The sequence below is a fragment of the Haemorhous mexicanus genome, chromosome 5 (assembly GCF_027477595.1).
Source record: "Haemorhous mexicanus isolate bHaeMex1 chromosome 5, bHaeMex1.pri, whole genome shotgun sequence".
NCBI lineage: Eukaryota > Metazoa > Chordata > Aves > Passeriformes > Fringillidae > Haemorhous > Haemorhous mexicanus.
In genome coordinates this window covers 48,950,657-48,966,110 of record NC_082345.1, presented here as the reverse complement: position 1 = coordinate 48,966,110, position 15,454 = coordinate 48,950,657, and the positions used below count along the sequence as shown (strand labels likewise).

General features: G+C 35.4%; 1 protein-coding gene across 6 annotated transcripts in view; it reads left to right on the top strand.

Moving 5' to 3' along the window:
- The window catches only part of IMMP2L (inner mitochondrial membrane peptidase subunit 2), a 407,582-nt gene that overhangs the window by 269,967 nt on the left and 122,161 nt on the right, over positions 1 to 15,454 (top strand). The window lies entirely within an intron of this gene.

Genomic DNA, 15,454 nt, shown 5'->3' with positions numbered 1-15,454 from the left:
TTACTGTCCTCACTGCAGTTTGCAGGGATCTTTAGGGAACATGCTGCAACTGATTTTGAGTAAATTATTCTATCAGAAAAAAAACCTCATTGTAGCAAGAGTAGACTCTAGAGTACTTCAAGACTTGGTTTACTCTGACAGATAGAGCTTCCTACTGGGGCTGGGTGGAAATAAATTACCGCTAGGTGTAAATAAAAAGTTTTTGTGGGAACAGTATTACTTTGAAGAAAATGCTTGCTTGAAAAGGTTTCTTTTTCCCAGGTACAGAGGAGAATAGGCATGCAGGTGGGAGGGTAAATCCCTGCTTTCCCATACTAAGATGTGAATGACCCTGGGAGATGCCAGACAATATGGCAGACTGTGACTCAATTAATTTAGATAAAGGTTCTTGCTCTGGTGTAGTGACTGCTTGAGAAGTACTTGACAGCTGCAATTCAAATCAAAGATTTGAATTTGATCCCAGTGGGCCCTAGTTAATAGCATGGGCACTGTGAAATATGTCTATGTATTTTTATTTCTCTTGCACTCAATACAATTCCTGTTTTATTGAAATATTCTGAATTATCTCAGTTTGAGAAACCAAAATAAATTGTTGTGTCTCTGTTGAAGCATAATATCTAGAACAAAGAGATAATTTGATGTCCAAAACCGACAGACATCTACAGCTAAAGCTAGCTATCACTTTCAAGAGCTAAAGACAGAGGAGTAGTGTGTGTACTGTCTTTTACTGACCTGTGTCCTTAAGAAGATATTTATATTACTGATATTAGTGCTGTAAGTCAAATAAGTGATAAGAATGTTATTCATGTTTCAGTATTCCTCATTCATTTCTGTGGAAATATTAGAAAGAGATTGCAATATAAGGTAACTTCAAGAGTTACTTTACATTTTTCTATGTTATTAATATATTTGCCTTAATTTTTGAGAGTAAATGTAGATTTTGATTAAAAAGGACATTTAATAACATAAATTCTAGCTTTAGGAAATTAATTCTGTTATACATTAAAACTCTTTAAGACTTGGAACTTTTAATTAACATTAGTGGGTGTTCCTGGCCAAATGGCCAAAGGTGTGTGGCTCTAGTGTGTTCAGGATCACCTGATGAGCCTGCAGCTTAGTGAATTACTCATGGGCACAGAAGACTCTACAATGATCCTCAGTGGTCTGTGGTAAACTTGGCTAGATTACTTTATTGATAGAAATACTGATAAAAATCTCAGCAATTCAGATATGCTTTTTTTTTTTTTTTTTAATTTGGAGATGTGACAGTCACCCCAGAGCTTTTTACTGTGTGTCTTGATCTTGGCTGGGATAGAGTTAATTTGCTTCCTGTAGCTGGTACAATGCTGTGGTTTTTTGTTTTAGAATGAGAATTTTGTTGATAACAAAGTGATGCTTCAGTTTTTGCTGAGTAGTGCTTACCCTCTGTCAAGGACTTTCCCGTGCTTTACCAGTGAGAAGGAGCAAAACAATCCAGGAAAGAGCATGGCCAGCACAGCTGACCCAGCTGGCCAAAGGGATATTCCATACCACAGAATGTCATACTCAGTGTGCAAACTGCAGGGAGCTGGCTGGAGGGCACTGATCACTGCTTGGGGATGGGTAGTGAGCAATTTTGTTGTGCATCACTTGCCATTCTGGAGTTTTATTCCTCTCTTGCTCTTTTCAGTAATAATAACAACAATGATAACAATAACAAAGATAGTAGAGTATTATTGTAATAATTTCTGTTATTGTTATTAGCATTATATTTTATTTTTTTCCATTATAAAGCTGCTCTTTCTCCATCCATGAAATTTACCTTTTGTTTCCAGTTCCCCTCCCTGCCCTGGCAGGGAAGGCTGGAGTGGGCAAGAGGCTCTATGGTATTTCCTTTTCAGCTGCAATTCAATCAGACAAGCAGTATTGCCACAGGTTGAGAGAAGAGTGATAGGCAGTATGTTCTGTGACTCTGTAGTTGTGCTTTCATAGCTGAATGAATTATCTTTATTTGATCCATTTGGAGCATGATTAGGGATAATACTAGAAAGTTGTGTTTCCTCGTGTTATCAATTAAAGTAAGTTAATTAGCATTTTACTGTTTGTTAATTACTGAAAGTGATGAAAGATCAAATAGGCAGAGCCATTAGTGCCATAGGAAAGGTCCCTTATATTTTGACTTGAGTTCAGGAGTTGACTGCATGGCAGAAAAATACCGTTTTTCAAATATTAATTCTAAAAGTATTTAATGAAATGAAAATTGTCACATTTTAAAAGTAACAATGACTGACTTGGAGTTTTTGAAAAGGTGTATAGGTGAAAAATCTATAATAGGTCCATTTTCACCTTTTACTTTTTATTTTTCAGGTAGTCTGACATTATACTACATAATAATTTACCTTTGAAATATGATTTGAGGCATTGCAAAATGCTACAAATGCACTGAATAAAAACACTGTCATTGAAGTTTTCTGTTATTGTTTCCAGCCTAGTTGCTAGTGCAGGTGAAGTGAGTTTGGTAGTGTCTTGTAAATCACTAGAAGCATACAGTACATGCCAAAAACATGTAAAAGATAATTTAGATAAGCTGGTACAACTTCCTCTTCAAAAGAATTCAAAGAATGGACCTAAAAAATCCCCAGTTAGTCCTTGCAAATGAGTCTATAGGTCAGCTTGTATATAGACAATATTGCAAAGTGTAGCTCCCATAGATCAGAATTTGTTTTGTTTTCCAAGAATTCACAGGAGAATTAACTTTAAGTAGAAAATCAGTTCCTGAAGATTGTTTAAATGATAAGTCTTCCAAAGGAGACCTTATTTTAAAAGTCAATATAATCTAATTTGTTAAAAATTAATGTTGGTATTATAAAACACTTGGAATAACTTGAAATTAAACTTATTTATCTTAAACGCATTACTGGTAATTCAAAAATCTATAGTAATCTTTCACAGATGAGTTATGGTATGTTTTCAGTAACAAAAATAAATGATGGTTTATGCAAAGGAAATCAAAATTGGTATTAAGCTAGTAAAATTTGAAATTAAGTCTATTCAGTACCTTGCTGAACTAATTTGTTTTCCTCCTGTCTGTCACAGTTCCACAGGTCTGCAGGAGCTTGGTGTGCCTGTTATGTTTTTTTCATCTATTTGTTTGCTTCTTAATACTGTACCTGAGTTAAGAATGATTAGTGAGCCTCTAGGAAGAGTAATTTTTTTTTAAAAAGGTTATGTCTGGCAATATTGTTGGCCTCTTCAGGAGTTAGTGTTCCGAGCTGAATGCTTCAGGAAAATGTTGTGTGTTTACATGTTACACCTTGCAAAATTGCTCTGAAGATGTGAAAAAGGAAATACTCTGTATTTCTCAAAGCATGACAATGCAGACATAGATCATTGCATTATTAAACTGTAGGTCTAAATCAACTTTTCAACAAAAACTTTTCAATTTTTAATACAAGGTTTATCATTAAGTTGTAGAAACTATTGCCACAGAAAGTTAGGAAGGAAAGAGGTATAATGGGATTTGAAAAAGGGTAGAGAATTAATAGAAATAAAGCCCATCCATCAGCAGCTATTAAATGCAGCAATCACTTTTATTAACTTTATGTACTCCTGTTGTCAAGTTCATTCAGGCTGTTATAGTTTTTCCAGTCACAGGTCACATACTTCCTTCACTTATAAGCAAAATTTAGTCATTCTGTCCACTTATTGGAGAAAGCTTTCAGCTTCAAACTGTCATTACTCCATGCAGGTTTTAGTTGCCTTTTTTTATTCTCAGAGAGTTGTGTCAGTAGCATCCAGTATCCCTTTAGTGTGGAAAAGACAATCATTAAGAGGTTTTTATTGTTTTGGGCTTTTTTGTTTTACTGAATCAACTCAATTTTGTCAGATATTTGGCTGGCTTTTTTTTTTTTTTCCACTGAGGTCTAGAAATGATTTTCCCACAAAATGGCTGTCTTCACACATACTGCTGGATAACAGCTTGTATTAGATTATACCAAAAAATCTGTGCCTGCCTCTAGAAAGCAGAGCAGCCTTCAGAAAAACTCAGACTTTGCCAGTCTTGGAGCCCAAGAATGTCTCTGTACATAGCATCGTCAGGGCAATCACCTGGCAGGAATTGCATACAAACCTTTGCTATTTAATCATACAGGAGCAATTTATGTTCACTGGTGCGCTAGCAAGACTCTATTTTTTCCCTCTTTGCTTACTGCCCCCAGCACGTAAGCCCCTGGTGACTATTCTGAGGTGCTGCTTGTGTGGTAAGGTCCAGCTTGCAATGGCTGATAGTTAGAATAGGAAAATGGATTATCAGTAAAGCACATTAAAATCTAGAAATCACAGTAGATGATGATTATCAGTAAAGCACATTAAAATCTAGAAATCACAGTAGATGATGACACACCGGGTAGGTTTGTGCCTGTGTTCTATTCTCTTTGTCAAGTCTGCTTTGTCTGTCTTTGGATTGTGAGTATGAATCTGTGACTGGTCAGATCCACATTGGCAGGAGTGGTAGATCAGCAGAAGTGAGGACAGGTTGTGCTCTACAGAGACACAGCAATGTCCTCATAGATTACAAATTTTGCAATGTCATTTATATTGACTGTCTTCTTCATATTGTTCTGTCTTGGTTTTTTATATATCTAAAGGAGTCAAATTACCTTAGATGAAATCTCTTCATCCTCTAAAATATTCCTATTTTGTCTCTATGTGCACAGAATATATATCTCACCAGTTTATATATCTCTGCAATTTATTTGGTAGTACTTACTGTTAGGTACTGATGGGATTTTTTTTAGCCAGTGAAAGTTTTCTTTTAGGTTCAGCTGTACTGCTCTGTTGTGACTGTTATCATTGATTGTATTCTTGCAAGTCTTCTAAATAGAGTTTCCATTGATTTTTATTCTATTTCCAAACACAGAGTCCTTGCATGACTGGACTCCATTTCTGTAAATGCAAATGATGGGAATGTGTATTGGTGCAGCATCTTTAACCCAGGAAAACAAATTGAGAAATTCACGATTAAGATTTTCTGTGTCCATAATGAATTTTTAAGGTTCTGTCAATTTTTAGGCCCTTTTGTAAAGGTACAAAAAGCTAGATTTCTGAAATTTGGCATTATGACCAGGGCTGGGATACACACAAGTGTTTTAGGAAAAGAAAAATACCATTGAGTCCTAGACCATGCATAGATTTCAGTGTGCATTTTGGGGCAGAAAGACGAAAGTAATGCATGACAAGTACAGCAGAGGGCCCCATGTGCCCAGAGTCAGCATGGGCAGCAGCAGCTGCCCTGCCAGGAGATGTTGGCCCAATGGGGTTTGTTCAGCCTGGAGAAGAGAAAGCTTTGGGGTGACCTAACAGAACGCCCCCAGTATCCATGGTGGTGCACAGGCCATAGAAGTTCAGACCAGATTAAAAACCCTTCTCTTTGAGGATGGTCAGGCAATGGGGCTGTTGCCACAGGAGCTGTGGTCTCCATCCTTGGAGGTGTGCAAGGCCTGACTGAATAAAGCCCATAATAATGGACCTCGTAGCTCACCCTGGTTTTGGCAGGGGTTTGGGCTGATGAGCTCCTGATGAGCCCGGCAACCTGAACTATCCTATGATTCTCTGATAGCAAATACTAATTTTCAAATGTATGACTTCACATTTAGATGAATGTTTTGTCTGTTGGAAGCTTAAAAAAATGCAGCGTAGTCATCTCATTTACGACAGCATGTCTTTCATAGATAGTTTTCTTTAAAGAAATGCATTTGATTTCTGTTTCACTGAAAGTTGATTTGCTGCCAAGGCATCAGATGGTTAGAAAAGGCATTCATACGACTAGAATCATCCCAATGGGAAGCTCAGTAGGTTGTCTTTATAAAGATTTTTAAAAAGTGAGCAGTGAGAGACTAAAATGCATTAACACTTTAAAGATCCAGTAGTTAATAAAATGCCTTCATGTATTTCAACTTTAAAAAATTACTTTTTTTTGCAACCTATGGGTACAAATGTCATTGGTCATCTGAAATTTGGCCTTGAAATCCGTACTTAGACATCAGAATAAAGGGTGTGTTTAGTGAAAGTGTTCTTTGTTCTGAACAGCTTAGAAGTGCATCTTAGTGTTTAGATGTCTGGTTAAGCAGTTTGTGGGTATAAGCTTAGCTTCATTTCAACTCTGGTGCTCATCTACGTGTATTGCATTAAAAGCTCCCTGTGACAAGAACAAAGATGAGGGTAGGAGGAAGGAAAGAGTATTAAACCCATTTTATAGATGAGAAAGTCAGGATGAAAGATGTTGTTGTAGGCTTATGCTTATATAAGAAGCTTGTGGAACAGATATTAACTGAGCTCCCTGGGCTCCTCATCTCAGAAAATGAACAATAAGTTCATGTATTTGTCAGTACAGATTTTTCTAGGTGTACTGGAAGGCAAACAAGTTCAAAACCTGGAAATTCTTGCACTTTCCTCCTGTAAATTGAAGCTACAATTTTTATTAACTCAAGCAGTATTAGGATCAGACATATTCTTATGTTTGCAATTTGAGGAAAAACATGCTGAAACAAAATACTCTGCTCTGAATAACATAAATAAATCTTGCTGGTTATTTCATTTTAAAGCAGTGCAAAAGTCCTCTTTCTATCTTGAATATATTTTGTGTGCTGAACTCAGCCGGTGACAATGTGAAAGAGTTTTATCCACATACCATAATGAGTAGAAAACCATCTTGCAAGATAGTCTCAGTATGAGTTTTTTTTTATTATCTGCATCCTTATTCTGGCTTTAGAGTCCCAAATGATGACTTTTTTGGTGGGGGCGGCAGGGGGGGAAGTTTCCATCTGAATTTCTTTGTCTCCTTTGAAGAAAGATTTAAGCAGACTTTCTGTTCATTTCAAATTGAGTAATGGTCAGGTAACTGCAAATGACTGAGGTGGTGTTTTTTAAAAGGTTTTCTTGATCCCATTATATTTCTACACACAGACACACAAGCCTACTCTTCCCTCCTGCCTTCCATTTTCCAGAACTGGAGATACTACTCACTCATGTGATTGATTTAAGCTGATCATATGCATGATGCTACTCCAGTCTAATGATAAAGTTAATTTCCATCTCCACACATGTGCAAGAAAACAACAGCAGCTGCATCACTTTTATATATAGAGAAAGAGCAAAGCTTGCCTCCAGTGTTCTTCCTAAATGCTCATATTTCCAGTGCTTTCACCTGGGCTCCCTTTTGGAACTGCTGAAAGCAGCTTAAGTGAGCACCATGTACTTGTCATTGCAATGAGCTGACAGGGACCACATGTCTGCTTACCAACTCCAGCTGAAGCACAGCAACTTCTTAAAATTCACCAGCACTGCCGTTTGGGATCATCTGAGCAGACTCATAGGATCAGAGCCTCAGCTGCTCTGATGACTCTCAGCTCTGCTAATGTTAAGAGAAATAGGCCAATTTATTCTAAATGAAAGTCTGGGTAAAACATTTTTTTAAGGATAGGAGCGTATGTAAAGAAAATATTTTTTGGGGGATTAGACTATACGTAAAGCATACAAAAAATGGTCATCTCTTCAAAGTTGATTTTATGAATTTAATATTTTTCCATTAAGTGGAGTAATGAATACACAATTATACACAGAATGAACTGATGATTCTTTAGCTATTATTTTTTTAATTTAGAAAAATTGTGTGAATTTTCTCCTTTGTTTGTTTCATTTCTTCATGAGATTTATAACCTGACAGTTTTTTAGTGCTCCTGCCTATTTTACTGCACTGTTTGTCAGCTATAAGAAATAATTTGCCATATTTTAATTTGAAAATTTTGACATAGTGTTTTTTGTTATGGAAAATTTACAAATGTATGCTGGAAGAAATATTAATTGTAAATTGGTAATTTAAAAAGATTGCCTCTCTAATTTTGTACTGCAAACCGATCTGATGTCCTAAATAGTTCACAACAGCAGAATTAATAAAGTTTTGAAATTGATCACCACAGTGGTTATGAGATTCAAATGAGAACAGGAGGGAAAATGACTATTTTCTTTTAAAATTATTGTAGAACTGACTGTTGTTGACATTCTGCTTCTGTGGAGTAAATTGTGTGATGAAACTGTAGTGTGTTTTGGGTATAATGGGTGACAAGTCATTAACTAGAGTCTCCAGCATCCATGCAGAGGGAGACAAGAAATATTTTTTGCTTTGCTGTAATCTGTAGGCACTGATTGCACAAATAATTGTTCACTGACCATTATGCCACAAGGTTTTTAATATGCAGGCAAAAAAAGTTGTGATCAACTGTATGTCATGCATTTCTAGAACTTCAGATATATCCCAGCTAGCATGTAATGACTATGTTTCATTTTTGGATGCATAAAAAACTAAATTAATATTTAATAATTTATAATAGCATCAATGGGAGGAAGTGATAAATGCTGAAAAAGACTGTGATGGGATTTGCTGTAGTTGAAAACCAAAATAGAGTCACCTGCTAGTAGAAGTGGGAGTCTAATAAGTGATGGACCTGTAAAAGAGAGAAAATAGAACAATGCATGAGGAAATCACTGAAATAGGCTAGAAATGGGTATATGCCAAAAAGAGGAAGGTGAGTTTTAATGGATCTAGGAGAACTGACTTGTTGATTGGCTAAATTAATCACAATCCAACTGCTTGTGCAAAACCCCCAAAATTGCCTAGATGCAGCATAATGGAAATAGAGGGCACATATAATGAGAAGGACCTGTATTGTGTGTATACACAGGAGTATTATGGAGCATGTCTTATCTTATTCTGATGTAATATATGTAGATATGACCATATTTAAAAGAAGATTTAAGCTTACAGTAATAAAAGTCATTGTACTGTTTCTAAAACTTATGCAGTAGTTAAAACTTTAATTAAACAGGTTTTCAAGAATGGGGAGTAGAGACTGAGTTCATAAACCAGACAGATATGCTTTGTAAATGAAGAAGAGAGCTAATTAAGCCAAGCGTAGCAGCATAATATTAATTTTTAAAAACACTTCAAGTATATTTGTAGTAAATCTTGCCACAGCTCCTGCATATTTCCTAATGAATTATTCTACAGTTTAGATTCATTGTCTATGCTGCCAATACTCCCATGGCCAGGTAAAAAATTGTATCCTTAGGCAGTACGCTAATGTTTATTTCAGCACAATTAACTCTTTTAGCTCAATTTATGGAAAGGTCAGAAATGACATAAGGAATCTTTAAGCACCAGAGTATTTTTAATCTGTGTAAGTTTGATAAAACTGATGTTAATTCTAGTTTCTTTGCTGAGGAGACAGAGGTGAATATGGAGTTCTTGCTGATCTCTATCAAGAGCACTGTCACATGGGATAGAAGAGCCTCAGTTTGTTATAAGTATGACAGGCAATTAAAGGAGTTAGTGAGCTGCTACCTTTCCTTCCATATGAAAAAAGTATTCACTTCTGTGTTTATACATTGTCAGATAGTTAAGTTGAAAGCATTTGCTGATGTTTGGCTGAAGTTTTTCTTTGTGTTTCTATGTTTCCTCAAACTATTATTTGTCTAAAAACCTTGAATATTTTCAATTATTTGAAAGATGTAATAAACCCATTATGATGTTAATTATTTTGTTGATTTTTGGTATTTCTTTAAAGGAAGCTTTAGTTTCCTGATAGATTGCAGAGAGGCCCTTAATTTTGTTCTCTTCTGCATGGAAATATTGATGTTTGAAGAGGTGCAGTTAGATGATATCAGCTTTAAATATTTCTTTTAAGATCTCTAGTACATAGAATATGAAAATTTGTGTTAGTTTCTGAAGCCGTAACAAATGCCTGAGGACTTTTTAACCAAATTTTTTCCCTCTGTCAATTCAAATACTCTAAATTTTCTCTCTTTTTTTTTTTCTTTTTTTTTTTTTTTTTTTTTTGTTCTAGAGAGTATCAGAGGTATAGTTAATATTGAATTTTTCATAATTACTTTCCATCTTTCTAGGCCACATGGACTTCAACTGTTTCACCATTTTAATTAGTTACATCCTTATCCTTTTTACCACTATTCATGCTTGAGAATACTCAAACATGGGCAAAAATAGCAGACATACCAGGAATGCTACATATATGTCTACAGAATTTTGTAGAAATTTTCTTAAAGTCCGGAGTATTCTCTCTGTTTCTGAGTACTCACTGTCTGCTGAGCAGACAGGCTTTCCTGGGAGCTCCCAAAGTGATGGTATGTAGTGTTAGTGAAGAAAACCCAAACTTTTATTGAAAATAAAATTTTAAAATATTTTTTAAAAGAACATGTGACAGAACAAAAAGAGGAAAGCTATACCCGCAGCCAGCTGGAAAGGAAGAGACTGGAATATCAGCAGGCAATATTCTGTTTGCCATCATTTTCTCCAGCACCACAGATATTCCATGGAACACTTCCCACCATGATTATTGGTCAAAGCAGGATCAGCTCGGTGTCCCTGCTGGCTTCCTTTACATACTGGTGCTGACATTTCTGGCTGCAGCAGCTGGCCAGGTACAGGTGTTGCACTCATGTAATTGTTTGTGAAGTTCTGCACATGTATATTTCTGGAAGTATTTTATGGGTTATACATTGTAATAAATAACCCACAAAAAAAAAAAAAAAAAAAAAAACAAACCCAAACCATAATTGTCTACTAATGTTACCTACTGAGTTCTACATGTTCCTGACTATAAAGTTATAAACCTCAAGCTAGAAAATAAAAGGTGAAAGAAGGCTGGGAGAAGAAAGGATGAGTTAAAAATCAGCTGTAATCCATTCCTGTGAGAAATCCCACATCAGAGACCTATCAAAATCTTTCAGTTCAATGACATGACACTACAAGGACAAGAGCATTTGGGAGTAAGAGGTATAAGTATTGCCACAGCAAGACAACAAAATCCAGAGCAGACTTCAGTCCTACAAGTGAAATATTACAGGTCTGTAAAGGGAAAGCCCCTAGTGTTACAAACCTTAAAGCACAGGGCAACTTCCTCACCTTTCATTTCTCTGCGGGTAATGTGATTGTTTTATGATTCTGAAGAACAAGAGAAGTCAGACCATTTTGTTGCTAATTTGACACTTGTTGTTTAATGTAGAGACTTAAAAATTCTGCCTGGACAGAAATAACCATTTACTGTAGAAATATTTGCATAAAAAAAAAAATACACTGCACAGCTGATGCAGTGTGGTGTAGTTTAACTCATCCTATAACTCCCCTCCTGTTCTTTTAATTTTTAGGGAATGTGTTATGTTTCTGTTCTGCCTGCCCTGTCCTCAACATCAGGCTCCTGTATTCCCCATGTATCTCTGTACCAGTGCTAAAGTCACTCTGTAAAACTCTTGGCAGAGGTAATTGAGTTCTGTTTCTTTGTATCCTTGGATGTACATAACAGAGTTTAGAAGTGTTAGAAATACAATACATGATACGCAGGCATGTAAAAATAATTTTGAACACGCCAAGGGCTGTTGGAGATCTACTCTTTGACCCTGAGTTGTCTTTTACAAGAGCTTAAGATTTTTATGGCAAGTTTCACCTTTTACCAGCTCAATTTTTTCCTGCTGTACTTAACTGTTAGATGCTGACTTGCTGCCAGGAGAAGGGTAAAAATTAGCATATGTTGATGAAGAATGTTTTTTTCTTAGTCTCTTAGTGATTACCTCCATAGGTGTCTTTTCTGCTTATGAACACTTTCTGTGTTGCATATCCAGTGCTGAAAGATCATCCAATTCATATTTGAAATAGTTGCATCAAAAGTCTTCTATAATTAACTGTTGAAAATTGAGTGATGAATTTAAAAAGTCTTTTGGTACAACTGTTAATTTCCAAAAGGAAAACTCTTGCGTTTCACAGGCTTAATGGGTGGGATTCAGTTGCTTTAAACATACATGTCCAGTGCCATTTTAGATGTCCTAGTTATCCTGTCTGGTTTTATAAGGTACAGTTTCAGAAAGGCACAATTCTCTTCAACATTGTGTTATCGTTGCCCTTGCCATAAGGATGTCTCAGCAGACTACCTAAAATAGCACCAGTCATTTATGTGTAGGCATACAAGTCACTCTTGATAACAAACTAGATAGTTCATGAAAAGCAATTAAAAATATCATGCTGAAGTTTTGGCAAACACTCAGCAACCTTTCGGGCTTAAATCTTTGACTAATTTACTGTATAAAATTGTTCTTTGAAATGTTTTGCGTGTACATAAAGTTAGCTTAGGGATGGTAGCCCCCTTTTTGGTGTAAGTAGACACCTTTTACAGCAATGAATGAAAACTATTCAAATTTGGCCTATGTTTGTCTCCCAAGTATACACACAGGTTGATATTTGAAGGATGATCAGTAATAGAAGAGTATCCCCGATGTTAAAGTGTGTGACAAGCTTCCAGTGTGATTGTTTTGTAGTCATTATTGGGTGTGTGATCACTGGGACAGCTGCTTTATTCTGGAGAAGAAATTCTGACTATGTTGTATAATTGTGACAGCCTACAGTAATTTATATTTATAATACAGTAATTTATTATCCTAAATTTATAAGCAAGCCCTTCTAAATATTTCATGCAATGTACTTGGATCTTCAACCTGAATATATATAAATACATTTTATAAATATGTATATGTGATGTATACATGAATGAGAAACAGGCCTGCCAAATTTTTAGGAATTAAAAGGTATATGATAGGTCTGCTGAAAAGAGAACTGAAAAATAGATTTAAATTAATCATGATTCAGCTTTTAAAACCTTGTTTCTGTGTTGTCTTACTGAAACTTTCAGTCTAAATAGAACTTAAATGTATAATATATGCTTAAACACCCTGTCTTTAATTACGAGAAATTCAAAACATCCTTACTCACTGGAGACAAATTCTGCTTAGAATAAATAGAAGCAGATTGGAGGAATAAACCTCATGTCTCATAGCAAGGAAAGATTGCTAAACTGGTGTTCTCAAGTACCTGAAATGCTCTGACAGTGACAGTGGCTGGCAATAAACGTAAATTTGAAAACAAATGAAATTGCTTTTCCTCTTGTTGGGCTTTGCTTACTAAAATATGCCTTGGGCAGGACATCTCTGGAAACAGGGTTTACATCCCTGTAGATCTGCAGAGAGAATAAAATGTTTAACTTATTCTGAAAATGAGTAATTTACCAAAAATTGCCCCTTAAATTCAGATTAAATTGAACATAGTTGTTTTATTTTTAACTTTTACTCCAGTTTTAAAGTACTGCAGAGATACAAGTGTGATTTGCTACAATAGTTATTTCTAATGTCAGACATGTAAACATCATCAATTGTGATCACCCTGCAAGGTTCTGTGCAGAGAGATTGCTGGATAGGTGAGCAGTTGAGAGAAAATCAGAATCATTAGTCATGTTTATTCCCTGTCAGCTTTTCAGATACTGTAATTAAGTTAAGGCTAAAGATCTTATTACTGAATGGAGTTTGTAGTCCCCAGTGGAAGATGCATTACAAGGTGAATCTAAAATTCCAAACTAAAGCCTGTGATTGAAATTAGAGCTTCACAAAAGAAATCTTGTTTACAAAAGAATGGAGTTCCAGTTTCATACAGATGTGTCACTGCTCCATCTCAGCCATGTTCTGATTATACCTGTCTGGTGATATTTAAAATAAAATGAGTCTCAATTTCTGACCAAATCACCATCAGGTACTTTTAATGTTGTTTTAAAAGTTTCTGTAGATCTTGACTACATAAGTCTCCAAGCCATATTCACATCAGCATAATATCAAAATCCCATTAGTTTCGCATTATTTGCTACAGCAGATCAAGTCCCTGGGTAAATTTAAAACCAGATGATTTCAGACACACAAAATCCAGTTACAAACTGCTTTATCATGAAACTGGGTCTGGCTGTGCTGCAGCACAGACCTTCAGACTGTCAAAAGGGAGTAGGCAAGCCATTAACAAAAATTAAAGAATGACGAACGTATATAGCAGGAAAGTATTTTTAAGTTGCATTATTTAATGAGCATTAAAGCTAATGAGAATTCCTGAAAACACTGGGTGATAGAAAATTAATAACCTTGTGTTTTGTAATTTTCTCCAAGCTTGTTTAGTAGTTAAGCATCGTGGTGATTTTTAATGAAAACATAATGTTGCTTATTTATTTATTTATTTATTTATTTTGAAACCTTCAGTGGATTTCTGGTCATCTGATCAGAACTTATTATAACAAGTCCTTTGACCTAGAAAGTTATGAAAGCAAATAAGCTGTCTAGTTTTGCAAAAGATAGTTTCTCCTCATTTCAGCAGAAAAATAATTAATTCCTCCTTTACTACATCCAGTCACTATGGCCTAAGTGAAAAAACTGTGTGGTTGTTGTCTGAGTCCCGTGGCAATAACAGATTCATCTCTGCTCCCAGGAACAGTGCCTGTCATTTTGTCCTTGTGAAAATGGAAAAGCTCAACAACGATGACAGTATGAGGAAGTGAAAACCTGACACATTTCCACAACTTGCTAAAAAGGATAGGAGCAGATGTCATTTTTTCTTTGCACATCTCTGGAACTGACTCTGGAGGTCTGTTGCAGTGTGGAACATCTCCACAACCACTGTGTTACAACTTTTGGGCAATGCCTGTAGCAGAAGCAATAGCAAATTTTCTCATGAATGTTGGCAACATGCTTTGATTTATATAGATATTATGAAACAGTAGTTTCAGGATTTTTGATATGTTATTAGATACATGATTGTATAATATACAGCTAATATGGCTGTAAGTCCATGTCTAACCCTAACTGTTTTGTTTTTTGTGGCCATTGTTAAAAAAAAATGTAGCATTAATCTTGAAAAAATAAAATCTGTAAAAATTGAAAATCTTCAAATACATCATAGATTTTTTCCTAGTATAATATTCAAGTTATTTTTTACATTACTTGTCTGCTTTATTACAGTGAAACTTCTCAAAAATAAATTAAAGCAGAGAGTTCTAGAATTTCTAGCCCAGGAAAAGTCTATGTAAAGTATCTAATTTGTGTTTCAGTTCATTTAGAGCTATTGTCTAAAAGAAATATCCAGATGCAAGAATTTGCTCTGGGAGATTTGATTCCCAAACTAGGGGATTTCTTGTCAGTTAGTTGATTAATATATGGCACTTTATGAGTCTAAGGTAGAACTTGCTTTCCCTTGCAATGCACATCTGTTATCAGTAATCTCTAAGAACTGGAGGTGCTAAATTCAATGTAATACCTATATGTTGGTATTCAAAGCACACCAAAATATAATAGTATCTGCCAATACAAAAAGTAAGAATATAATTTTTTCCCCTGGTGTGTAGCATGCAATACAGCAAAATTTTTTTCCATGGAACTTCCATTACAAAAAAATTATCAGAGAATTCATATTCTCTTAAAGTGAATTAATTAATTAATTAAAATTCATACTAGACCATGTCTTTCCTGTACTGATGCAGCAGCATGGGCAGCCTGATGGAGGTGATTAAGTAGTTTGTCAGGTGCTTTTTACTTAAAAAGCAGCATCCTT